This window comes from Mustela putorius, unplaced genomic scaffold (assembly GCF_011764305.1).
Source record: "Mustela putorius furo isolate JIRA1106 unplaced genomic scaffold, ASM1176430v1.1 tig00003875_pilon_pilon_pilon, whole genome shotgun sequence".
Classification (NCBI taxonomy): Eukaryota; Metazoa; Chordata; class Mammalia; order Carnivora; family Mustelidae; genus Mustela; species Mustela putorius.
The window spans coordinates 12,449,214-12,476,118 of record NW_025422026.1 but is presented as its reverse complement, the minus strand read 5'-3'; positions in this window follow the sequence as shown (position 1 = coordinate 12,476,118).

Sequence of the window (26,905 nt, the reverse complement as noted above, 5' to 3'; positions counted from 1 at the left end):
GTTTTCCAGACAGGTGCTCAGACAGGTGAGCAGACTTCATAAATTGTCTTAGCCAATCAAGGTAATGCCCTGACAAAGTGATTGGCTCAGGAAATAAAGCCTAAGGCAGTCTTTGGCTAGTTACAAGGTGGTCCAGTCATGAAATGCTCAGGAGTAGAGCTGGGGATTGTGGGACACCTGTAGCGTCTCCGTGTCTCTTGACGTGATACATGGATGAATCTGAAATTTACAGGCAGGACGTGTTGAGACGCACATGGAGAAGGAGAGCTAGAACCTTGATAAAAATGCTTATCCAATCTCCGGACTTGTCAGTTGCATAAGCCAATAAATTCCCCCATAATACCTGAACTAGTTTAATCATTATTTTTCTCTTACAACCTGAATCATTTTAACTGCCACTCAGCAAGACGGGACACTGAGGGTTGGGAAGCAAGTCAGTAACTCAGCACTGTAAGGAATAGTAAACATTTGCCTCGCTTCATCCTCTGTGCTTTTCCCTCCTCCCAGGACCCATCCGGCTTTTGTCTGCCTCTCAATCACTTCACAAGAAAAGACGTGAGAGTAATGTTCTCTACTTCCAGCATTTCTCTCCAGTTGTTACTTCTTGCCCCAACACTGCATATTGTCCAAATAATCACTCAATTTCCCTTTGGAGTAGAAAGGGCGGCGGGGAAGGAGGCTATATGTAAGGAGGATTAGCCAGATGTATTTTTTGACAATTTACAGAAACATCCGAGCATTCAAATCCAGCCTTTTCCTGTTAAAGGCACTGGCTGATGATGTATATTAGTTTTATTTTTCTGACATGTGTTTTTAATAATAATGATGATGATATGAGCCCCCCCCACCACAAAGCTGATAGTGAACAGAAAAATGCTAATACTGACCAGGAATTTTTTTTTACCCTAAAGCCAGAGAGTGCATTCTTGGGGTGACCCTGGGTCAATCCCCATCATCAAAATTTTGCTGTTCTGAGCACTTCTTTTCTGAGGATATTTCCTCTAGTGAACACAGAATTATTCACTCAGAAAAACTTTCTAAGCCTTTACTTGGAATTGCAACCACAATAGTGAAGAGATGTTTTTGCTTTTATTTTGGAATTTTTTTTCCCTATTTGCTATACCTTATGAAATTGTTTCAGTATTCGCTGCCATGTTTTATTCTTCTTTTCACAGATGAAGTATTTTGTCAGGGCCAGACAGCTTGAGAACACAGCCATGTTGAGACAGATGGCTCTCTTACTGAGGAAGTTGAAGCCGAGGGCTTCCAGAAGAGCCTTATTCTTGACATTGTATTAGAAGGGGTGATCTTTGACACCTTTTTTCCAAGCCCTTTCAACTATGTCTCTCTACTTCTGGGCACATTTTCAGATCCACATTGTAACCTGTTACTCAGGCTCTGGCTTACTCTCTCAGCCTGGGAGTCTGTGACTCCGCCTGTCTTTTTACCTAATCTTCCAGTATTGGGAACCAGCCTGACCTTTACCCGAAACTACGCTTGAGGGGTGCCTGGGTAGCACAGTCAGTTAAGCATCTACCTTCGGCTCAGGTCATGATCTCAGGGTCCTGGGCTCGAGCCCCATGTCAGGCTCCCTGCTCAAAAGGGACTCTGCTTCTCCCTCTCCCTCTGCCTGCTGCTCCCCATGCTTGAGCTCTCTCACTTTCTCTCACTCTGTTGGATAAATAGATATTCTTTAAAAAAAAAAAAAAGAAACTACCCTTGAGTTTATATTCTGACCTCAACCTCTCACCTGTATTTATCATAAGCCAAACTTTTGTAATAAAACAATAACAGAGCCACTTAACTATTTATAAATTATGAATTCTTTTTATGTACATAATGCATGGTCAATACACAGAATGTCAATGAGGGAAAAAAATACCCCAAATTATTCTAAAACTCATTACCAGTAATGTTTCAAGACTGTATTTCCAGATTTTTTTGCAAATAATCCATATATATCTGTGTGTATATATATATATATCTGTGTATATATATATGTATGTATGTATATATATACAATATATCACATGATATATGTAGGATAAATATAATGGAGAGGTTTATTCAAAAGTAAATATATGGATAAGCATGTTCAAAAATGCTCTATATGGATATATATTCTAACATAATATATGCAATTATACTATGCATATAGTGCTTAAGGCTTTTAAAGATTTTTAAAGATTTCCCTTTTTGTTTGAGAGGGAGAGAGAGAAAGAGAGAGAGAGAGAGAATGGGGCGAGGGTAGAAGGAGGCAATCTTGAAGCAGAGTCCCCGCTGAGCTTGGGTCTCAACTTGGGCTTGATCTCACAGCCCTGAAATCATGACCTGAGCCAAAACCCAGAGTCAGATGCTCAACCGACTGAGCAACCCAGTTACCCTTATGCATATGGTTTTATAAGCTATTTCATTTGCTACAAATGCATTGGATTTTCTTTTTAGCAAATACACGTGCACTTCATCGTTGATCATGATTATAGAGAAGTCAGCTGAATTAATATACCATAATTTATTTACCTGCAATAAATGGACATTTTATATGACCGCTAACTTTTTCTTATTATAAACATTGCTGAGATGATTATGTTAGTGCTTCCCTGTCTGGGATACATTCTTAGGAGTGTATTTTCAATATAAAAATGTACGGATTCTTTTTAGGGCTTCTGATACATATCCACATTTCATTCAAAAAATCTACAAATGTCTGCTTTCAGCAGTTAGTAGCTGAGTTGGCTAAAGCTTTGACTCAAGTTGAGAGTTGTCACTAGAAGTGTTTGGACACATCATGAACATCTATGGCTTGGTTACCTGTCCATTAGCATTCACACTGATCAACAGTGGTCGGTGTCACTGGTCTTGGACAGAAAATAGAATGGTTGACATTATCAAAAATTGGAAGTTCTTAATGAAATAACATAAGTAAATGAAATGACAAATCAATACCAAATGACTGTAGACTTAAAAGAAATGATATAGAGAATTCATAATGTATTTGTAAAGTAAAAAATATTTTAGCAAAAATTAAAAATAATATTTACTTCCTATAATTTTTATATCAGCGATAAAAAATTTATATCTAATGCATTCAGATGAGTTTCAAACATATAAGGATTGCCCTAAATTTCCTTTTGGCTCTCAGGTTACATTCCTCTCCCAATGTGGGATACGTCTATTTTAATCTGAGTAGTTACATAGTCTAGTACCTCCAAATTTCAATTTCCATTTCTTCCCAGCTCTGCTGTTTCTGTACAAGCACCATCAAATCTTCTGTTTTCTGAGATCAACGGATCTGAACTCTGTTTAATGCATCAAAATCACTGTCAATTCTCTTGATATGCCAGCTTTTCTATTTCCACAAAATGAAATCTGGGCTTCCTCTGCTTCCCTGAACACCGGACCATTGCTGGTCTCCTTGCTACCTGTGCTTTTCCCATTTCTCGCTTATTTGCTATTTTATGACCATTGAATATTTTTAAGTTGTGTCTGACTCAGCTACTCCCCATATCAAATGGCCCCTGACTGCTTAGTGGATTGAATCTGGATATGGTAAATTGGCTTTGCATGCCTGTATACTTTTATCCAGTTCAGCTGTCTGGTAACATTGTTATTGTCCCCCCTACTCCCCCCACATTTTTTTTTAAGAATTATTCATTTTTATTTTAGAGAAAAAGAGGGAAAGAGGGACAGAAGGAGAGGGAGAGAGAGTCCTAAACAGGCTCCTGGCTGAACGTAAAGCCCAACACAGGGCTCGATCCCATAATCCTGAGATCATAACCTGAGCCAAAACCAAGAGTTGGACACTAAGCTGATTGCACTACCCCGGGGCCACTCCCCTCCCCCTACTTTTAAGACATCTCCAGGTCAACTAAACCAGAGTATTGTTGTGCTCTAACTGTAGTCCATGTTTTTCCCATTTGAAAGATTTGTTCATATCATTCCTTATCTTGAATGCTTTACCTGCTCATCTCCTATTCCTGTGTCTTCAGTATCTACCCTTTCATATTTCTGTAATGTTTCAGTTCAAAGGAGATAGGAGCTTTCTGCTGGTGAATTTCCACTGCTTGTTTGTTCAGTCCTCTGGGCATTAATATTTGGTTTCTTATCTTATTCCAGTGGCTGGTCTGTTGTCTGGGAGCAGGGACTATGACTGGTTCTTCTTCAATCTCCTGCAGTTTCCTAACATCTCAAGTAGAGTATTTGTTCTAAAGTAGCTGTTGGGTACCATGAAGAGGTAGGAAAGGCTCGGTAGGGAGTCCAGTGGGTTAGCACATATTAAAACATGCTTTAGTATTATAGAAAGATTTAAAAAGTGATGTCTCTTCACAATTGATGAAACTAGAGTCACATTAGATATTCCAAACTATGTAACACATCGTACATGTAGAAAATCCCACAACCTGGAAACGAATGATGGATTTCCCCCAAGCTAGGCTAACTCTGTGATGGAAACTTTTTATTCTAAGTGACTGTTTTTTTCAAAGGCCAGTATTTTAAGAAGGTTTTACTCAATTATCCGCGATAGTGATTGACAAAGCTGTTTAAAAGTTGCCCTCCTCTCCAAGTAGCTAGCATGACTTACTATAGTTGAGCTTTGATTTTTCTGAGACAGAGAGAGAGGGAGAGAGAGAACACTTTCTTTTTAATTTAATTACTTTTTTTTTCTCCAAGACTTGTTTCTTGTAAACCTGCAGCATCTTGCCTTTTATAACCAGCATGACTCAAACTGGATAGGCCTAGGAGGAAAAGTAATTTCCACTACTGATCAAGCTTCTCCCCAGGTCCTCAACCCACAAGAGAAAAAGATAAGACAGCTGAAACAACTATGACTTCTTTTTTTAAGTTTTCATATTTTTACTTTACTTTTAAAGAAGCTTAAAAAACGAGTATTTTGTTGGTGATTTTAATCTCTATCAATTAGTAAAGTGGATTGATTCATTTTTTAAGATAGTAAATTTAATACGATTCCTTGGTCTTGCATTACTTGACTTTGTGTGTGAGATATAATTAATATTGATACTAAGGGGCATCACTCAGCTGCTCAAAATCCTTCCCTGGTTCCTACTGTATCTATGATAGAGTCCATGCCTGATCTGTCAGTTTTTTTTTTTATTGGCAAACCACAGTGTAACTTTCCATCCTTATTTTTGGATAAAAGAAGCCAGGCATGCAATGCTAGGCTAGGACGTTTGGTTCAATTCAGTAAGCAGTGGGAATCATTTACAACATTTGATATGGGCAGAAGTGGAGTCAGGACTTGGGAAGACTAATTAGGCATGAAGAAGTAAAACCTTTAGAAGGTGACTGGCACATTAATTTCTTCCCTCCTTGGATTCTTTTGTTCTATTTTCTGGAATGCTGATTCCAGAACTCTAAATCCGACTCATCCTTCAGGTTTCTTATTAAGTGGAGGAAATATTTCCAGGTTATGTCCACCCAAAGGGACACATTATTCCCTTTTCAGACATTTTTAAAAATTCTTACATAATTCCTTCTTTTTTATTATTGAAGTATAATTATCATGGAGTGTTACATTAGTTTCTGCTGTACAATGTAATGATTCAAATGCTCAGACATTCTTTAATGCAGTGTCTGTGCCATCCATGAAGCATTCAATTACTCTTGTTCTGAGATATATCACTGTCATACTTTATCATTTAATGGGTTTTTTTTTTTTTTTGGTTTTGTTTTATTTTTTTATTTATTTATTTTTTTTTTAATTTTGTATTTTTTATAAACATATATTTTTATCCCCAGGGGTACAGGTCTGTGAATCACCAGGTTTACACACTTCACAGCACTCACCAAATCACATACCCTCCCCAATGTCCATAATCCCACCCCCTTCTCCCAAACCCCCTCCCCCCGGCAACCCTCAGTTTGTTTTGTGAGATTAAGAGTCACTTATGGTTTGTCTCCCTCCCAATCCCATCTTGTTTCATTTATTCTTCTACCCACTTAAGCCTCCATGTTGCATCACCACTTCCTCATATCAGGGAGATCATATGATAGTTGTCTTTCTCTGCTTGACTTATTTCGCTAAGCATGATACGCTCTAGTTCCATCCATGTTGTTGCAAATGGCAAGATTTCATTTCTTTTGATGGCTGCATAGTATTCCATTGTGTATATATACCACATCTTCTTGATCCATTCATCTGTTGATGGACATCTAGGTTCTTTCCATAGTTTGGCTATTGTGGACATTGCTGCTATAAACATTCGGGTGCATGTGTCCCTTTGGATCACTACATTTGTATCTTTAGGGTAAATACCCAATAGTGCAATTGCTGGGTCATAGGGCAGTTCTATTTTCAACATTTTGAGGAACCTCCATGCTGTTTTTCCAGAGTGGCTGCACCAGCTTGCATCCCCCACCAACAGTGTAGGAGGGTTCCCCTTTCTCCGCATCCTCGCCAGCATCTGTCATTTCCTGACTTGTTGATTTTAGCCATTCTGACTGGTGTGAGGTGATATCTCATTGTGGTTTTGTTTTGTATTTCCCTGATGCCGAGTGATATGGAGCACTTTTTCATGTGTCTGTTGGCCATCTGGATGTCTTCTTTGCAGAAATGTCTGTTCATGTCTTCTGCCCATTTCTTGATTGGATTATTTGTTCTTTGGGTGTTGAGTTTGCTAAGTTCTTTATAGATTCTGGACACTAGTCCTTTATCTGATATGTCGTTTGCAAATATCTTCTCCCATTCTGTCAGTTGTCTTTTGATTTTGTTAACTGTTTCCTTTGCTGTGCAAAAGCTTTTGATCTTGATGAAATCCCAATAGTTCATTTTTGCCCTTGCTTCCCTTGCCTTTTGCGTTGTTCCTAGGAAGATGTTGCTGCGGCAGAGGTCGAAGAGGTTGCTGCCCGTGTTCTCCTCAAGGATTTATTTTGATGGATTCCTTTCGTACATTGAGGTCCTTCATCCATTTTGAGTCTATTTTTGTGTGTGGTGTAAGGAAATGGTCCAATTTCATTTTTCTGCATGTGGCTGTCCAATTTTCCCCAGCACCATTTATTGAAAAAGGCTGTCTTTTTTCCATTGGACATTCTTTCCTGCTTTGTCGAAGATTAGTTGACCATAGATTTGAGGGTCTATTTCTGGGCTCTCTATTCTGTTCCATTGATCTATGTGTCTGTTTTTGTGCCAGTACCATGCTGTCTTGATGATGACAGCTTTGTAATAGAGCTTGAAGTCCGGAATTGTGATGCCACCAACGTTGGCTTTCTTTTTCAATATCCCTTTGGCTATTCGAGGTCTTTTCTGGTTCCATATAAATTTTAGCATTATTTGTTCCATTTCTTTGAAAAAGATGGATGGTACTTTGATAGGAATTGCATTAAATGTGTAGATTGCTTTAGGTAGCATAGACATTTTCACAATATTTATTCTTCCAATCCAGGAGCATGGAACATTTTTCCATTTCTTTGTGTCTTCCTCAATTTCTTTCATGAGTACTTTATAGTTTTCTGAGTATAGATTCTGTGTCTCTTTGGTTAGGTTTATTCCTAGGTATCTTATGGTTTTGGATACAATTGTAAATGGGATTGACTCCTTAATTTCCCTTTCTTCTGTCTTGCTGTTGGTGTAGAGAAATGCAACTGATTTCTGTGCATTGATTTTATATCCTGACACTTTACTGAATTCCTGTATAAGTTCTAGCAGTTTTGGAGTACAGTCTTTTGGGTTTTCCACATATAGTATCATATCATCTGCGAAGAGTGGTAATTTGACTTCTTCTTTGCCGATTTGGATGCCTTTAATTTCCTTTTGTTGTCTGATTGCTGAGGCTAGGACCTCTAGTACTATGTTGAATAGCAGTGGTGATAATGGACATCCCTGCCGTGTTCCTGACCTTAGCGGAAAAGCTTTCAGTTTTTCTCCATTGAGAATGATATTTGCGGTGGGTTTTTCATAGATGGCTTTGATGATATTGAGGTATGTGCCCTCTATCCCTACACTTTGAAGAGTTTTGATCAGGAAGGGATGTTGTACTTTGTCAAATGCTTTTTCAGCATCTATTGAGAGTATCATATGGTTCTTGTTCTTACTTTTATTGATGTGTTGTATCACATTGACTGATTTGCGGATGTTGAACCAACCTTGCAGCCCTGGAATAAATCCCACTTGGTCGTGGTGAATGATCTTTTTAATGTACTGTTGAATCCTATTGGCTAGTATTTTGTTGAGTATTTTCGCATCTGTGTTCATCAAGGATATCGGTCTATAGCTCTGTTTTTTGTTGGGATCCTTGTCTGGTTTTGGGATCAAGGTGATGCTGGCCTCATAAAATGAGTTTGGAAGTTTTCCTTCCATTTCTATTTTTTGGAACAGTTTTAGGAGAATAGGAATTAGTTCTTCTTTAAATGTTTGGTAGAATTCCCCCGGGAAGCCGTCTGGCCCTGGGCTTTTGTTTGTTTGGAGATTTTTAATGACTGTTTCAATCTCCTTACTGGTTATGGGTCTGTTCAGGCTTTCTATTTCTTCCTGGTTCAGTTGTGGTAGTTTATATGTTTCTAGGAATGCATCCATTTCTTCCAGATTGTCAAATTTATTGCCGTAGAGTTGCTCATAGTATGTTCTTATAATAGTTTGTATTTCTTTGGTGTTCGTTGTGATCTCTCCTCTTTCATTCATGATTTTATTTCTTTGGGTCCTTTCTCTTTTCTTTTTGATAAGTCGGGCCAGGGGTTTATCAATTTTATTAATTCTTTCAAAGAACCAGCTCCTACTTTCGTTGATTTGTTCTATTGTTTTTTTGGTTTCTATTTCATTGATTTCTGCTCTGATCTTTATGATTTCTCTTCTCCTGCTGGGCTTAGGGTTTCCTTCTTGTTCTTTCTCCAGCTCCTTTAGGTGTAGGGTTAGGTTGTGTACCTGAGACCTTTCTTGTTTCTTGAGAAAGGCTTGTACCGCTATATATTTTCCTCTCAGGACTGCCTTTGTTGTGTCCCACAGATTTTGAACCGTTGTGTTTTCATTATCATTTGTTTCCATGATTTTTTTCAATTCTTCTTTAATTTCCCGGTTGACCCATTCATTCTTTAGAAGGATACTGTTTAGTCTCCATGTATTTGGGTTCTTTCCAAACTTCCTTTTGTGGTTGAGTTCTAGCTTTAGAGCATTGTGGTCTGAAAATATGCAGGGAATGATCCCAATCTTTTGATACCGGTTGAGTCCTGATTTAGGACCGAGGATGTGATCTATTCTGGAGAATGTTCCATGTGCACTAGAGAAGAATGTGTATTCTGTTGCTTTGGGATGAAATATTCTGGATATATCTGTGATGTCCATCTGGTCCAGTGTGTCATTTAAGGCCTTTATATCCTTGCTGATCTTTTGCTTGGATGACCTGTCCATTTCAGTGAGGGGAGTGTTAAAGTCCCCTACTATCATTGTATTATTGTTGATGTGTTTCTTTGATTTTGTTATTAATTGGTTTATATAGTTGGCTGCTCCCACATTGGGGGCATAGATATTTAAAATTGTTAAATCTTCTTGTTGGACAGACCCTTTGAGTATGATATAGTGTCCTTCCTCATCTCTTATTATAGTCTTTGGCTTAAAATCTAATTGATCTGATATAAGGATTGCCACTCCTGCTTTCTTCTGATGTCCACTAGCATGGTAAATTCTTTTCCACCCCCTCACTTTAAATCTGGAGGTGTCTTCGGGCTTAAAATGTGTTTCTTGGAGGCAACATATAGATGGGTTTTGTTTTTTTATCCATTCTGATACCCTGTGTCTTTTGACAGGGGCATTTAGCCCATTCACATTCAGGGTAACTATTGAGAGATATGAATTTAGTGCCATTGTATTGCCTGTAAGGTGACTGTTACTGTATATGGTCTCTGTTCCTTTCTGATCTACCACTTGTAGGCTCTCTCTTTGCTTAGAGGACCCCTTTCAAGATTTCCTGTAGAGCTGGTTTGGTATTTGCAAATTCTTTCAGTTGTTGTTTGTCCTGGAAGCTTTTAATCTCTCCTTCTATTTTCAATGATAGCCTAGCTGGATATAGTATTCTTGGCTGCATGTTTTTCTCGTTTAGTGCTCTGAAAATATCATGCCAGCTCTTTCTGGCCTGCCAGGTCTCTGTGGATAAGTCAGCTGCCAATCTAATATTTTTACCATTGTATGTTACAGACTTCTTTTCCCGGGCTGCTTTCAGGATTTTCTCTTTGTCATTGAGACTTGTAAATTTTACTATTAGGTGACGGGGTGTGGGCCTATTCTTATTGATTTTGAGGGGCATTCTCTGAACCTCCTGAATTTTGATGCTCGTTCCCTTTGCCCATATTGGGGAAATTCTCCCCAATAATTCTCTCCAGGATACCTTCTGCTCCCCTCTCACACTTTCTTCTTCTTCTGGAATCCCAATTATTCTAATGTTGTTTCGTCTTATGGTGTCACTTATCTCTCGAATTCTCCCCTCGTGGTCCAGTAGCTGTTTGTCCCTCTTTTGCTCAGCTTCTTTATTCTCTGTCATTTGGTCTTCTATATCACTAATTCTTTCTTCTGCCTCATTTATCCTAGCAGTGAGAGCCTCCATTTTTTGATTGCACCTCATTAATAGCTTTTTTGATTTCAACTTGGTTAGATTTTAGTTCTTTTATTTCTCCAGAAAGGGCTTTTATATCTCTCGAGAGGGTTTCTCTAATATCTTCCATGCCTTTTTCGAGCCCGGCTAGAACCTTGAGAATTGTCATTCTGAACTCTAGATCTGACATATTACCGATGTCTGTATTGATTAGGTCCCTAGCCTTCGGTACTGCCTCTTGTTCTTTTTTTTGTGTTGAATTTTTACGTCTTGTCATTTTGTCCAGATAAGAGTAAATGAAGGGGCAAGTAAAATACTAAAAGGGTGGCAACAACCCCAGGAAAATATGCTTTAACCAAATTAGAAGAGATCCAAAATCGTGAGTGGGGAGAAAGGGGATAAAAAGAGGTTCAAAAAGGAAGAGAGAAAAAAGAAAAAAAAAAAAAAAAGAAAAGAAAAGAAAAGAATTTTAAAAAAAGAAAACACCTAAGAAAAATGTAAAATATATATATATATATTAGATAAACTAGTAAAAAATCGTTAAAAAAGAAAAAGGTAACAGTTAAAAAAAAAAAAAATTTTACCCGAAGGCGAGAAAAAAAAAAAATGAAAAAGAAAAAATTAAATTAACTGCAAGACTAAAAAAAATCACAGGAAAAAAGCCATGAGTTCCGTGCTTGGCTTTCTCCTCCTCTGGAATTCTGCTGCTCTCCTTGGTATTGAAACCGCACTCCTTGGTAGGTGAACTTGGGTCTCGGCTGGATTTCTTGTTGATCTTCTGGGGGAGGGGCCTGTTGTAGTGATTCTCAAGTGTCTTTGCCCCAGGCGGAATTACACCGCCCTTACCCGGGGCCGGGGTGAGTAATCCGCTCGGGTTTGCTTTCAGGAGCTTTTGTTCCCTGAGCGCTTTCCGTAGAGTTCCGGAGGACGGGAATACAAATGGCGGCCTCCTGGTCTCCGGCCCGGAGGAGCCGAGAGCCCAGGGCCCCACTCCTCAGTGCGCCCTCAGAGAACAGCGCCCAGTTACTCCCGTCTGCCTGACCTCCGGCCACGTTCCGAGCTCACCAAGCCTGCAACCGGTTCAAGGTAACACGGAGCTGCGAGCTTACTGTCGGCTCTGTCTCTGTAGCCGGCTTTCCTGTTCCAATACCCGCAAGCTCTGCGACACTCAGACACCCCCGATCCTTCTGTGACCCTGCGGGACCTGAGGCCACGTTGACCCCGCGTGGGCTTCGCCCCGGTTTAGCCTCTGGAGTGATGTCCCTCAGCGGAACAGACTTTTAAAAGTCCTGATTTTGTGCGCGGTTGCTCCGCCACTTGCCGGGAGCCGGCCCCTCCCCCCGGGGTCTATCTTCCCGTCGCTTTGGATTCACTTCTCCGCCGGTCCTACCTTTCAGAAAGTGGTTGATTTTCTGTTTCCAGAATTGCTGTTCTTCTTCTCTTCGATCTGCCGATGGATTTTCAGGTGTTTGCAATCTTTAGATAAGCTATCTAGCTGATCTCTGGCTAGCTGAAGCAGTCTCAGCTTGCTACTTCTCCGCCATCTTGACTCCTCCCCCCTCATTTAATGGGTTTTTAATGCATGTTATTCATTTCTTCAATTAGTTTATAAGTTTCTTGAGATATAAAATTATACTGTACACAGCTTTGGAGTCAACTAACAATTTTGTGTAACAATGTGTTTATCATAGACATACTATCAGTATTTGGCAAATGTGGATAATGCATAATGAAGTTAGGTTTGGAAAAGATGGTTGCTTGGTTGCCTCTGGCTCCCTCTAGTGATGTCCAAAATACAACTGGTAGCGGCACACATTCCCCTTTCATCCCATGGGCTGCAATTTTATACCTATCAGATGGAACTCAGCAAATTCAGCTACCAGCAAGAAATAAACATCATAATTATTACAGCCTAAGTATGTCCATCTCTTACTGTATGCCGAGAGCTGTTAAAGACATTATACAAATTATCTCATGGAACTTGCACAAATACCTTGTGAGATAGTTACTAATGTTCCTCATTTTACAGATGAAGATACCAAAGCCAGTGACATCAAGTAGCACGCCTAAGGTCACATAGGAAGATTTTCCCTCATTTTGTTTTATTTTTTCTAGCTTTACTAAGATAAAATTGACATACAACATTGTGTAAATTTTAGGGGGCACCTGTGTGCTTCGGTCTGTTAAGAGTCCAACTCTTGATTTTGGCTTAGGTCATGAATTTGAGCCCCGACATGGGCTCCCTGCTCAGTGTGGAGTCTGCTTGGGATTCTCTCTCTCCTTCTCCCTCTGCCCCTCCCTCCACTTGCCTGCTTTCTCTCTCTCAACAAGTAAATAAAATCTAAACAACAACAACAACAAAAAACCCAAAAAACATTGTGTAAGTTTCAGGTGTAGGATTCGATAATTTGATACATGTGTATATTGTGATATTGTGATAATTTGATACATGTGTATATTGTGAAAAGTTTACCACAATAAGGTTAACATACTCATTGCCTCACATAGTTACAATTTATGTGTGTTTGGGTGTTAAGAACTTTGAAGACCTACTCTCTTAGAAGCTTTCAAATATACAACTAACTGTATATTACTAACTGTAGTCATCACACCATACATTACATCCCCGAAACTTAGCCATTTTATATCTGGAAATTTATACCCATTGACCACCTTCACTCATTTCCTCTACCCCCAGTAATCATCAGTCTACTCTCTATTTCGAACAGTTGTTTTTTCCAAATTCCACATATAAGTGAGACTATATGGTATTTGTCTTTCTCTGTCTGACTTATTTCACTTAGCATATAGTCCTCAAGGTCCATCCTTGTTTTTGCAAAAGGCAGGATTTCCTCATTTTTCATAGCCAAATGATATTCGATTGTATGTAGTGCATTTTATCTATTCATCCATTAGTAAACATTAAGATTGTTTCCATGTCTTGGCTATTGTACCCCCATTTTAGCCTAGGTGGTTTGGAGATGTGACTAGATATGTTGGGACTCTAGTATAATTGGGTCATTTAGATAATGTGCTTTATTCCTATATTTTGTTACATGTTTTAATCAAGAATACATACTTCTAGACAAATACATGTGGTGGCACTTAGTTTACACTGAAAAAAACTGAACAACTGCATACAGCAATAGAAAAAAGCAGAGAAAAGTATTATTCAAATGGTAAATGTATTGTCAAATTTCCAAAAGAGAGAACTATTTTAGAATAAGCCTTATTTGGCATTGCTTTGCATATAAATAAGCTTAATTCAAAAATGAATCATTGTCCTTTAAAAATAGTCTCCCCCTTTTAATTGTTCAAGTTTTCAATTAATGACATAGCATTAGATCATTCATTAGAAGAACTTGATTATAATGGATAATGTTTTAATACCAAAATAGTAAGATTGAAATGTATGATTTTCATTTGTAATTAAATAATTTGCATATTAATAACTATCATGCTTTCTCATTTGTTAGTCTTAATTAAGATTATATTAATATAATAATGCTTGGTTAATTAAGGTAGTATTAATTAAGATTAATTAAGATTTAAAGAGTACTATTTAAAGTAATAAAAGAGAAAATAATGTTAATATTAGTGTTGATCTTATATCCTGAATGGAGGGACTCATACCAACACAGAATGAATAAAATACATAATTAAAAAATAGAAGTATCTTTCACATTCCATATTATGTTCTTGTAGGGAGGTAAATGATGCAAATGGTCTTATATGAATAACCGTAGATTTTCAATATTAATGTATTTTGGAATTGTATATTGTCCCTAGCTAGATAGCACCAATAGTTTTGGATAAACAAAACAAAACTTAAATAAAAGTGTTTCTTGCTCTTTTTTTTTTATCCCATGAGTGTATGTTATTAACAAGAGGCATCTGGTTCCCATTAACATTGAGAGGAGAGATCTATCTTAGGAATTATGATTTAAGTTGAATTGTAGGCCAGGAGAATTAGCCATCCCTTCTGCTTCATGTACATTTGTAGCCATGTTAATTAATGGCAGGGAATCTTTCTCTCTCTTCCTCTCTCTCTCTCCCTTTCTGTCTCAGTCTCTCTGTCTGTCTCTCTGTTACACTTTTGCAAAACAAATTAAATAATGGAAAAGGTTTTCATTGAGCTGTAGGGTAAAGAGCCCATACATGCATGTGATACTCAGAGCATGAATGTGTGTGTGCATGTGTATGTGTGTGTGTAGATGGAATGCCTGCTGTGAATGTTAACATGGCAGCTGACTTCCAGAGCCAACTCCCTTTCTGTCTGTGTTTCTCTCATACACACACATACACACACACACACACACACACACACGCACACACGATCAGTCCCTTTCAACTTTTCCATAGTCTTATTAACACTACGTTTAGGAATTATCCAAGTACTTGGAAATGCAGTCAGAAAAGTAAATGATTTCTCAAAAAAAAAAAAAAAAAGGGTGGAACTTCACAGGCTGAAGGTGAAGGGTCCTGGGGCCTTCTGTGACTCCCAGAAGATCCAAAGTGAGAGGGAAGCAGCTGTTTAGTATCCTGAGCCCTGAAGCTTGAGAAGACAGAACTAGATTTGCAGCCCGTCTCTGTCTCTGTCCATCGTAGCTGGGTGACCCTGGAAAAATTACACAGGCTTTTTGAACCTCCTTGTCCTCACGGGTTGATTCAGATTTATCTCACAGAGCTGCAGCAAGCATAACTGAATCAGATCTTCTCTTTGAAAAGACCTCCAGAGGGGCACCCGGGTGGCTCAGTGGGTTAAGCAGTGGCCTTCAGCTCAGGTCATGATCTCAGGGTCCTGGAATCGAGCCCTACATGGGGAAATCTCTGCTCAGCGGGAAGCCTGCTTCCCCCTCTCCCTCTGCTTGCTGCTCTGCCTACTTGTGATCTCTTGCTCTCTGTCAAATAAGTAAATAAAATCCAGATAAATAAATAAATAAATAAATAGGCATTGAGTGTGCCCAGACCTGCTCTCAGTATGGCCATAGCCAATACTCCCAATACATGTTGGTTTCCTTTGTTGGTTTATTTCCACTTACCTTGGGAAGATCCCCAGCCTGTTAACTGCTTAAAATATCTGTACACAGCCATGTTACTTCACATCATGGCCAGCCCTCATCACCTTGAACGAAGTAAGAAACAAATCGGAAATAATGTCTTGTTCACCTATAAGGTGGCTCCCGAGCCAACGGGGTCAAATCCATTGACCCTGATACGCCCTGTGAAGATGCTTGGTTCTCTTTGTTGTGGAAGAATGAAGATCTAAGTCCAATGATGGCTCCTGTTTTCTTCTGGCCCTGGATCAGAAAGAGCTTTTGTGTGCATGTGCACTGTCTCCCTTTGCCTTTCTTCTCTTCTTCCTTTCCTACCTCTTCCCTTTCTCCCACAAAGAGAACAATAAGAAATTGATTATAGAAAGTGTCAACTGTGTTTTTGAGTTTAGGAAAAGCCATGCATGATCTAACTGGAGAGAGGAAAAAAAATTTTTTGGAGAAAATAGTTCTCTCAGATGGCCACCTTGTTAATGAAGCAGAAGTCTTCAGACAGTCCACGTTAGTGGTCATGGCTAACATCTAAAAGAAAGCATGGAATGTCCTGAGAGCTGCAATACTCAGGTAGAGGTCAAGAGAGGGAAAGCTGTCTTGTTATGGTCCCATAACTACACCTTGTTGAAACCAGAGGCTTGCAAAATGCAGAGTGATGAAACAAGGCTAACTTCTCACTCTTGCTTCATTAGATTTCAGGTTTGGCAGTGCAGGGTTATAATATGCAGCCAGATGGGCTAGGAAAGCAGTTGAAAGAGTGAAAGAAACATCAAGGAGATGTCAGAGGTTGCAGAGTGAGAAATGTCCCATGCAGGCACATGGAAATGAAAAAAACGCCATGGCAGAACGGAAGAGGGACATAATAAATCTTGACATTTCACATCGTGCAAGAATTGTGACATCTCATGCTCTGTAGACCGTGTTTGTGAGACATTCCCTTGGATGAGGGCCATTGATAAGTGTTGTCTGTTAGAGATCGCCTTCAGTAGTCCGGGAATGGCAAGCAAAGACTCAAATTGAGTTGTAGGAGAGAGAAAAATAATTATGCCTGACCGAGTGCCAAGTGTCTGCCAAGCTATGCTAACTAGTGCTCCATTTTTCTCATTCTGCTCAATTCTTAAAAACAGTCTGATACTTTTGAAGTTGTTATCCCCTTCTGGAGATGGAGTAGCAAAGCTCTCATGCGATTCAATACTGTGCCCAAGTGAGCACGGTGGGTGAGTGATGGAGCTGAGGTTGTACCCCAAATCTGGCTGAGACGTGTGTTTCTTCCCTCCCAACACAGCAAGCTGTGCCATGAAGGAAAGAGATAACTTATTTACCTGGAATCAGATACGGCTTTTCTAATACGGTATTTTCAAAATGTACTCTATGGAACACCAGTCTTAGGATTTACTTAATTCAAAAAGTTGTCTGTGTGTTGTTGTTGTTAAATACATGTGTGTAATTTGTATCTCATGGTGCCTTCTTGGAGATTCAAATGTATATTAGCTCACTTAGGCTGGCAATTCTTACACTAAAAGAAATGAAACTGTGTAACTCCAATTAACTGAGCTTCAAAATTTTATTTTAATCAGAGTAAGTTTCTAATGAAATCAGGGTTCTGGGGGTGCTTGGATGGCTCAGTGGGATAAGAGTCTGCCTTTGGCTCAGGTCACATGATTTCAGGGTCTTGGGCTCTAGAGGGAGTCTGCTTCTCCCTCTCACGCTGCCTCCTCCCTCCCTGCTCATGCTCTGTCTCTGTCTTTCTCTCTCTTTTCCTCTCAAATAAATAAATTAAATCTTAAAAAAAAAAAAAGAAATCAGTTTTCTACCCAATATTTTCTAAGAAATGCTGTTCCAAAGATTAACGGGACACATTTTCTTTCTTTCTTTCTTTCTTTCTTTCTTTCTTTCTTTCTCTTTTTTTTTTTTTTTTGGCAGCTGGACTTTAAATTTATTTTTAACTTTTTTTACTTAAATCCAATTTAGTTCATATACAGTGTATTATTATTTTCAGGGGCAGAGTTTAGTGATTCATCTGTTGTATAAAACATCCAGTGCTCATTCTGTCAAGGGCTGTCCTTAATGCCCATCACCCAGTGACCCTACCCCCCCACCTCCACCCCTCCAGCAACCCTCAGTTTGTTTAACAGGACACTCTTGATCTTTCTTCTAAGAACAGTTGGACTGTTTCCACTGCCATGGATGAACCAGCTCATGTTTGAAAGCTCAGGGTCGAATAGGAGATGAACTCCATTCATGGAAAAAGTCGGGGTATGTGGGGCACAGGGACGTAGAACGTGTTTTATTGTAAGCTCTGATCAATAGGGTTCAAATCCCACCACTGCCTCTTTCTGGGTAGGTAATGTTGGACAATATGTCACCTCTCTGAGCCCTGGCTTCTCCATTTTATGAGAATAATAAAGCCCACTTAATGGGATGTTTGTAAAAATTAAATAAAATGACAATAACTCATGGAATGCTCTGTAGATAAAGAAGAGCTGTGTCACTAATTTAACCTTCTTATTCCTTTAAATAACCTCATTGTTTCTTCATGTGTCTTTTCTCTTGATACTGTAAAATAAATTGGAAGAAGGAAACAGGAATGCTCTTGGTTCTCAGGATCACAAAAGTGAGACTAAATAGGATAGAAAGTGAAGTTGGCCCCAGCCTCTATGGTCTCCATGGCTCAGCAGGACAATGAGACATTCCCTTAATTCAATACATGGTGTTTACCTAAACTCAAGTCGTACCATCAGATCTGATGCTGAATTCTAGGAATGGACACCAAAACTGGGAACAACATTCTCATTATTACTATTATCAGTTGTGCTCAGAAAATTCTGGACAACCCATAAGTTGCATCACATGAAATTGCTTTCATAGGTCAAAAAGAAGCAGAAATCAGCAATTTCCTATGGTCCTGCCTAAAGCGTGTCTGAATGTCCTCTGAAGAACAAATCTAAGGGCTCTCAAGCTATACACTTCTGGAATAAGTGGAAAAAATACAATCTGGCATATTGAAAACTTACAGGGGCTTTTTCTTCATGAAATTTTGAGGATGTGTTTGAGACTCTATAGTGACTGGATCTTCATGGAAGAAACTGCTTACCTGTCTCACAAAAAGGTAGACCTTGCTTGAATTTCTGCTCACAAGCAAGGTGGACAAGGTCATGGAGGATTTTATTCCCTGCTCTAGTCCCACCATCCAAAATCAATCCCGCCCAATTACAGGGGCTTGGTTAGTATTTGTTAATGAAGTTGCCAAGTGAATGCACAATTCTAATGTGACTATGTGTATGGTAGGTGTCTGTATCCACCAAGATCAAACCTCCTCACACGTTTGACACTGCCCACACCAGACTTGGCCGTGCAGAATGCAAAGTGCACTTTGTCTAGGAATGCAAAATGTATGGTGGTGCAAAATGTTAAGTTGTCTAGGAATAAGGTTGTTGAACCTTTGATGTATGATCTGATGTTTCAAGTAAAAATAAAGACAAAATGTAATTCATTTTCTATGATTTTTGCACCTAGTACTGAGTGCATATAAAAATCTCATTTCATCTGCAATATTGCATTTTAAATACTCTTTTAATCCAAATAACTAAATTGCAACCTCCTATTATTCCCTTCAACAATATTCTTTTTTTTTTAAATGTATTTATTTATTTTTAGAGAATGAGAGAGAAAGTAAGGGGAGGGGCAGACAGAGAGAATCTGTAGCAGACTCCCTGCTGATCATGGAGCCTGACCTGGGGCTCAATTTCAGGACCCTGAGATCATGACCTGAGCTGAAATCAAGAGTCAGATGCTTAACCGAGTAAGCCACCCAGGTTCCTCTACATTCTTTAAACTCTGACAACAAAAGACAGTCTCTTGGAGTGCTTCTATTATTCCTCATGGTGAGACCACGTTCGGTAATACAAATAATGGGATGAAAGTGGCAGTTTGTCAAATATTTGCTCTCCTCCAGGTCCTGTGGCATGACAAGGTGATCTAACTCTTCATGTTGAGAGAATTACTTGGAGTTAATGGACAGTGAGAGAAAAGAGGCAGACATAGACAAGGCTAGATCCAGAAACATCTGGGATGGCAGCCTAAGGAGATGGGACATGAATTGTCAGAGCAGTGGGAGAAGATGCCAAGGGCCAGGGGGAAGGCTTGCATTTCAGGAAAGTCTCTCTGGCTGCAGGGCAAAGCAACCTGGAAGAGGGTGTTGACTGGAACATCCCATCAAGGAGGAAAGTTCTATAGTCCAGATGGAGAGAAGAGGAAAGAAGACTAATACAGGAAGGAAGATGCCAGGGCGAACTACTCTAGCATGAGTAGGTAGAGGCAGAGGGAGGCTGAAAGAATGTCATTGGAGCATGTGCAGGACATGTTACCAGGATGACCAGTACAGTATCTTCTATCCCATTAGCTCTTCTGCAGTTTGACCTCACTCCTACCCACCCTACGAACCTTGACCTCCAGAAGCTGAGTCTAACGCCCCTTCCCTTGACTCGCAGCTGACTTCTTTGTAAGAGAATATGGCAGCAAGGCCTCCAAGGCTAGATCAGCTTCTGGAAGGATCTCATGGGTTTTCTCAGAACTTTGTCACCAAGAAGTGCAAGGCACATTAGAGAAGCCACGTGAAGGTGCTCTAGCTGAAAATTGTAGCTGAGTGTGGTCTTCCAATCATCCCAGCCTAGGTTGTCAACATGTGAGTAAGGAAGTCTCAAAATGATTCCAGGCTTTGCCCTTTGCATAACCCCAGCCATTCTCACCTCTTCTAGCTAAGGCCTCAGACACTGGGGAATGGGATCAGGTCAACCCTGCTGTGTTCTCTTTAAATTCCTGACTCACTTGTAAATTGTTATTAATCCTTTCCATTCTCTGAGGGCCATCACAAGAAGTCAGAAACAAATGGAAAATGGAACTAGTGGGAAGGAAATCACTGACCCCAGAGTTTATTTTGCTGTGAGAATGACCATCGACATGTTAACAGTCATCTCAAAGTTGATGGTATGTTGCCTGAAGACTCATTGTAGAAACATAGTCTATCATGCAAAGGGTAAGAGTAGATCTCATGACAATCATCGTACATAGAAGATCCCAAACCAGTTGGTATGAATATCTATTAAGGAACTTGGACCAGAAGCTAAGAGTCCCAGAGAGCAAGTGGAATCTACATCTTTAAATAGATGGGGGGGGGGGATCAATTTAAAGTGTTTGGCTTTGAATTGCAATGTATTTATCATGTGGTCAGTTCATGAGATCACCTTGAATGGTTGGATTGGGAGAGGGGGAAGGGATAGAATGAGATGGGAGTGTATGGATGGAAGTAACTATGTTTTAACCCCCCATAGGCCTTGTCACGTCATCAAGGGCTGTGTTCCACTCGCTGTTTGATCAGTCTGTCTCCCTGGCTGAGCCGGGAGCCCCTTGAAGAGAGGGCTGTGTCACTTATCTGAGCACTCCTATCACCTAGCTTGGTGCCTTGAGTATTTACTATATGTCTACCGATTTAGGTCCACCGGCATTGATTGTCCGTGGAAAAATCCTATATAAGCAGCACCAGCCAACATAGCTATTCAGCACAATGAGTCTCCAAACTCCCTTTCCAACCCTACTTATCACTGGAATCAAATGTTGATTACCCCCAAGCTGTTACTACCAAATCAACTCTGACCACTGGTTTACCTACCGGAGGGGACTCGCCCACACAATGGGGGGAGGATTTTTTTAATCAGGGAGACCTAGATAAAACTCCGCTCTGGCCCTGACAGTCGAATGACGTCGCACACTCTCCAGCTCTCTGCATCTTGCAGTCACATCTGTAAAACAGAGATGACAATCCACTCTGCGTTTTGATGTGAGGATGAAGTGAATCAAACATTGGAAGCATTTTGTAGCGTTTGGCATAGAAGCTGGTTGTATCCCCTATGCTTTCTCCTCCTCTCCTTCCAGCTTCTGTCACTTAGGGACTGGCCCGGAAGTCATAACTGAAGAGAGATATGAATTATTAATGTAGCTCCTCCTTCATCACTTACTTAACCCCAGCTGCTTGTCCCTTCTATACATTGTGTCTCATCCTTTTCAAGCACAGCTGGAGAGGTTTCACCCCTGGGTCCCTGGTGAGAGGACTGAGATCATTTGCCCCAGGTTACACAGCTGGGAGGGGCTGACCTAAGGCCAGAACCCAAGGAAGTGGGTTTGCAGGGATCTCAGAACTTATTGCTCAGTGTTCAGAAATTCTGGGAGTTAACGGTTGTTGAACAGAGCCATTATTACAGTGACATTATAACAAGCTTAGAATTAAATAAATCATATTAAGAACAAAGACAAAAATACCAAAAACTTAAAACTATTTTTCTTCTTTTTTTTTTAAAGACTGTATTTATTTATTTGACACAGAGAAAATGCATGCAGGGGGAGCAGCAGGCAGAGGGAGAGGGAGAAGGAGACTCCCCACTGAGCAGGAAGCCTGACCGGGGACCCCATCACAGGATCCTGGGATCATGACCTGAGCCTAAGGCAGGTGTTTAACCGACTGAGCCACCCAGGTACCCCTTAATTATTTTTCTACATATTGCTATCACTTATGCCAGCAGCCAGCAAAATACAGCCTGCTGGCTAAGTCTATTCCATCACCTATTTTTATAAATAAATTCTTATTAAAACACAACCATACCCTTTTGTTTTATTAATGGCTGCTTTCTAACTAAAATGACAGAGTTGAATGGTTACAACATAGATCATATGGCCTGCAAGCCCTAAGGTATTTACAATTTGGCCCTGACCAAGGTCTGGCTCCGCTCTTGAGTTTATTTATGTGTATTTTATCTGTAGGTTGGAAACACTATATCATGGTGTGTTACTGCATGTAATTTCCCAAGTCTGTATCCAGTAATATCACACTGGTAGCTTGAAAGAGGCCATGATGGGGGTATTTCCATCATGAAAATTGACGACCACCACAAATCAGAATTTCTTTCTTTTAAAAAACTTTGTTTTGGTTTGTTTGTTTGTTTTTTAGCAAGAAAGATTATGTGTGCAGAGAAGCAGACAGAGGAAGAAAGGTAATATCACTCAGGCTCTGTGTTGAACATGGAGCCCAACATAGGGCTTGATCTCATGACCCTGATACCATGACATGAGCCAAAACCAAGAGTCAGATGTTCAACCGACAGAGCCACCCAGGCGCTCCAAGAATTTCTTTTTTGTTTATAGTTTGCTTTGAAAGAGCCAGTCCCTGAACATTAACCAGTGCTTCACTGAACCCGGCTGTCTCAAACCTTCTTCATTAGAGTCAGGGTTCAAGTGGGGAGGAATAACTATGATAGATAGACAGAAAGATAGATGATAGATAGAGGGATATTAGATAGACTGATCTTTGCAAGACTATTGTACAAATGTTCCCATTGGATTGGTTTAAACTTGGGCAATGGGAAAAGTCTTCCAAACCATGCAAGTAAATGTATTACATAGTGTAAGACAATCTTTTGTAAGACTGTTGTCTTTGTGTCTGATGCCAAGACTTCAGGTTAAACGGACAGGGTCTTAGGAAGGGAAGATGAACTTGAAGCTGGGGAGAGCAAGGGTAAACTGAAGCCCACAGACACAAGCTCCTGAGGATGGACCAAAGTCCACATCAGTCCTTGTTGCCTCTGACCCTGGGGTGTGTGTCCCAAAGAAGCTGGGTCCTTTGTCATGAAACTGAGGGTGCACACCTGACCCAGTATTCTGAGATGCTGAAGGACGATTCAGCGGAAGATGGAGCCATAACAGCCTTAGCCACTGCCACACACCAGATTGCTGTGATCACGACAAATTGTTACCGATCACGTAGAAGCTAAAAAAATGGCTGCTGCTCCACTCCTTCCTTCCAAATCTTGCACAATAATTTCTTTGGAGAAATATATAGAAAAGAGAGTTCTTGGAAAGAGAAACCTGATCAGGTGACATGTCTCAAAGCCACCGTACCTTTCCAGCATACCTCCTTGGAAACGACTCAGTGAAAGGTTGAAGGGAGAGGGGGCGTCTTCCCTATGCTATGCTTTCAGGTTGGAGCTGGTTGAATATACCTCTAATGCTGAGCTGTAGTCATGTAAAAGAAAACCCACTTAGTAATAATATGTATTCGCTTGGTTTGGAAGGTGATTCCAGTTAACCAGGTTGAAATCAGTGTCAAATGGAAAAGACACGTTTTGCATTATTTACCAACAGAAATTATCAACCTTATACGCAGCCAGATGACCATTTCTAGTATGTTTTGTGTTAAGCAGCAGAAGAGCAGAAGAGGGGAAGGGCACTAGTAGAGGGTCTCTCATGTGCCAGATGCTTTACGTATGGTATGCATTCTTACTGTGTCAACGAATGTTGTGATTAAGGGGATGGAGTCAGGCTACCTGGGGTGTAATCCCGGCGCAGTAGTAATTCGGCAAATGTGAACTTGGGCAAGTTATTTAACTGATCTTTGCCTCAGTTTTCTCCACCTGTACCTTGTGCAGAGGATCTTTGGATGATGAGACAAGAGACTGCATTCAAAGGGGCACCTGGGTGTCTCAGTTGGTTAAGCGACTGACTCTTGGTTTCAGCTCAGGTCATGATCTTGGGATACTGAGGTCAAGCCCCACATCAGGCTCCATGCTCCTCACAGAGTCTGGGGAGATACTCTTTCTCCCTTCCCCTCTGCCCATCCTCCTCCACCTGCTTACGCACCTGCTCTCTAAACAAACAAACAAATAAGTAAATAAGATCTAAAAGGAAAAAAAGAAACTGCATTCAGAGACTGTTAGAAGAATCTGGGGCACTAAAAATATCACAATAAATGTTCTGATTATGATTATGATTTGGTCCTCTACACAAGATGATGTGTCAGAGGTCGTCCCAGTACTGACCAGGAAATTGAAAGAGAAATCAAATGATTCATCATAGTTTACCAGGTAGTGTAGCCCTTGTCTTTCCAACATTGGAGTCCATGCCATTTCTAATAGACCACTCAGGGTCTAAGTGTCTGAGCATCCATCAGGGGTCAAGACGTTTGCTGGGCCCAGTTGACTGGACATTGGACTTTTAGTAGGAAAACAGAGGGAGATGGAATAAAGAGATCGTATAACTACATATAGTTATTTGAACTATACTCTAGAGTTTTCTCTATTTATTTTTTTATTTAATCCCAGGAGAAAGGATCTTGTATTCCATTTGGAAAGCACTGAGAATTTACCAGAAGATTTTGAGCCGTAAAGACACATGGTTTATTCTGTCATATCCTGTAGGGATCTACTCCTTAATTAAGCAAAAGTTGCGTGCTTTTGGATAACTAGCAAATAAATCATCTGTGAAAAAGTTCTAGCTAATTACTGTGTAATCTATGGGGCCATCCAACTGGAACTTGGCTAACCAGTGCATGTCTCTGTTGGACGTATCCTGGTCCACAAGCTTTCTAAGCTAGATCTTGTGGATCTAGCATTTTCTACTCTTTCCTCTCCATCACTATTACACCCTCAACCCATTAAGCAAACTCTGTCGATTATTGCACCTTGAAGCCCCTCTGCACCTCCCTTCCTTTCCAGCCCTCATGGTCTCTCATTGTGTGGGCAGTCCCACATAGTAGTTACAGCCCTGGCTCTGGACCCGCAGACTGCCTGGAGTGGTATTCTTTCTCTGCCAGGAACTAGCTAGAATGGCCTGGGCTAGGTATATACACTCTCTGGTTCAGAGGCTGTTGAGGAATTAAAAGAGTTAATTGTAGTAATATGTTTCCAACAGTCCCTTATTCTATAGGAGGAGCTCAGGGAATGCTGGTGCTGCTGCTAATGACAATGACAACACCATCTCATTATCCAACATCTGTGGCTCCAGAACCTCCTTTCCCTACAGCAATGTTCACATTGATACCTGGGCTTCGTGTCTAGGCTTGCCTCCTTTCCACCTTCACTTTACCACCAGCATACAAACTCCCTTCTTGTCTTACGATATTACCTGTGAGAACATTACCAAGGGCACCCCACAAATACCCCTCAGTATAAAGCCCTGTGTACCTCTAGGAGCTTCATGCCTTTTATATTCCTGTCACTTTATGCTCCAATACAGACGAATTCCTTATGGTTTCCAGAAGACATCATGGTGCATCTATCCAAACTTCTGTGGCATTAGAAATGTCTCTTCCTTAGAGAGATCATTCTAGACCACCATACTATGCTCTCCTTTTCCTAACCCTTACTCTGACTTATTGTTTCCTGTAGCACATGTATATTATACATGTATTTGCATATGTATTGTTAATTTGTATCTCCTACTAGAAAGAGCACCATGAAGGTCCTTTGCCATGCTCATCACTGTATTGCTAGCATCAAGAATGGTGTCTACTTAAGGGTATCTGTTAATTAAGTATTTGTAGAAGAAAGATCAGGGAGTATGTGAAGTAACAAGTAAAGGGACCTTTTATACCTCTGCTTTCATAGTTTAGCCTCGCTGATATGAAAACCTTTCCCTACCTTGTCTTCCATGAGCATTCTGATTTATACATCAAAATCTATCTTAATCACTAACTCCTTTGTAAACCTTCCTTTGATTTTCAAGTTAAGGTGAAGCTCTTTGCCTTTGCTGTCTTTGTGACTTGGGCTTACAATGATCACAACATGTGCAAATATTTAGAAAGTTGTCCCATATGTCGATTCTAAGACCCCCCAGGACAGAGACAGTCCTTTGATGGGGCCGGCATAGGCTTGTATTAGCATTTGTAAGACCCTCTGTAGATGGTTATTGGATTGAACTGGGTGCCCCAGAGGTCCTCAGAGTGCTGCACTGATGACTAACGTGGTGGGGGAGGGAGCATGCCACAATCAGAAACTCAGAGTCCCCCACATTTCAGGCAGAATCTGAGATCCATATCAATCACAGACCTTGGCCTCAGGAATAGGCTGCTCTGTTACACGGGATCACACACAGCAGGTGTTAATGGTAAATTATGTTTTTGTTGGTAAATAAAATTCTGGGAAATTCATGGTAAATCAGCCCAGGCATCCAACTCATGACAGCCTGTCAATTCTGTCCACTAGTCTCCTGAATCCATCCCTTCTAGGCTTTGAAAAAGTTAGAGGAAACCTAGAAATTCCAAAAGAATTCCCAGGACAAAGCAATTTGCGTGCCAGAAATGTCTTTTCTCTCTTCGAATGAGACCATTCTTCTTATTTTTCTTTTTATGTCGTACATAGAAAGTGGGTGGAACAACCAGGGAAAATGAGTTTGGATGTATAAAGCCCCAGCTGAGTTGGGGGATAAATGTTAGTTGAGGAATTGAGTTAAGAGAAAGGGGGTTAGGGATGTGGGGAAAATAAATGGATAAAAGTTGAA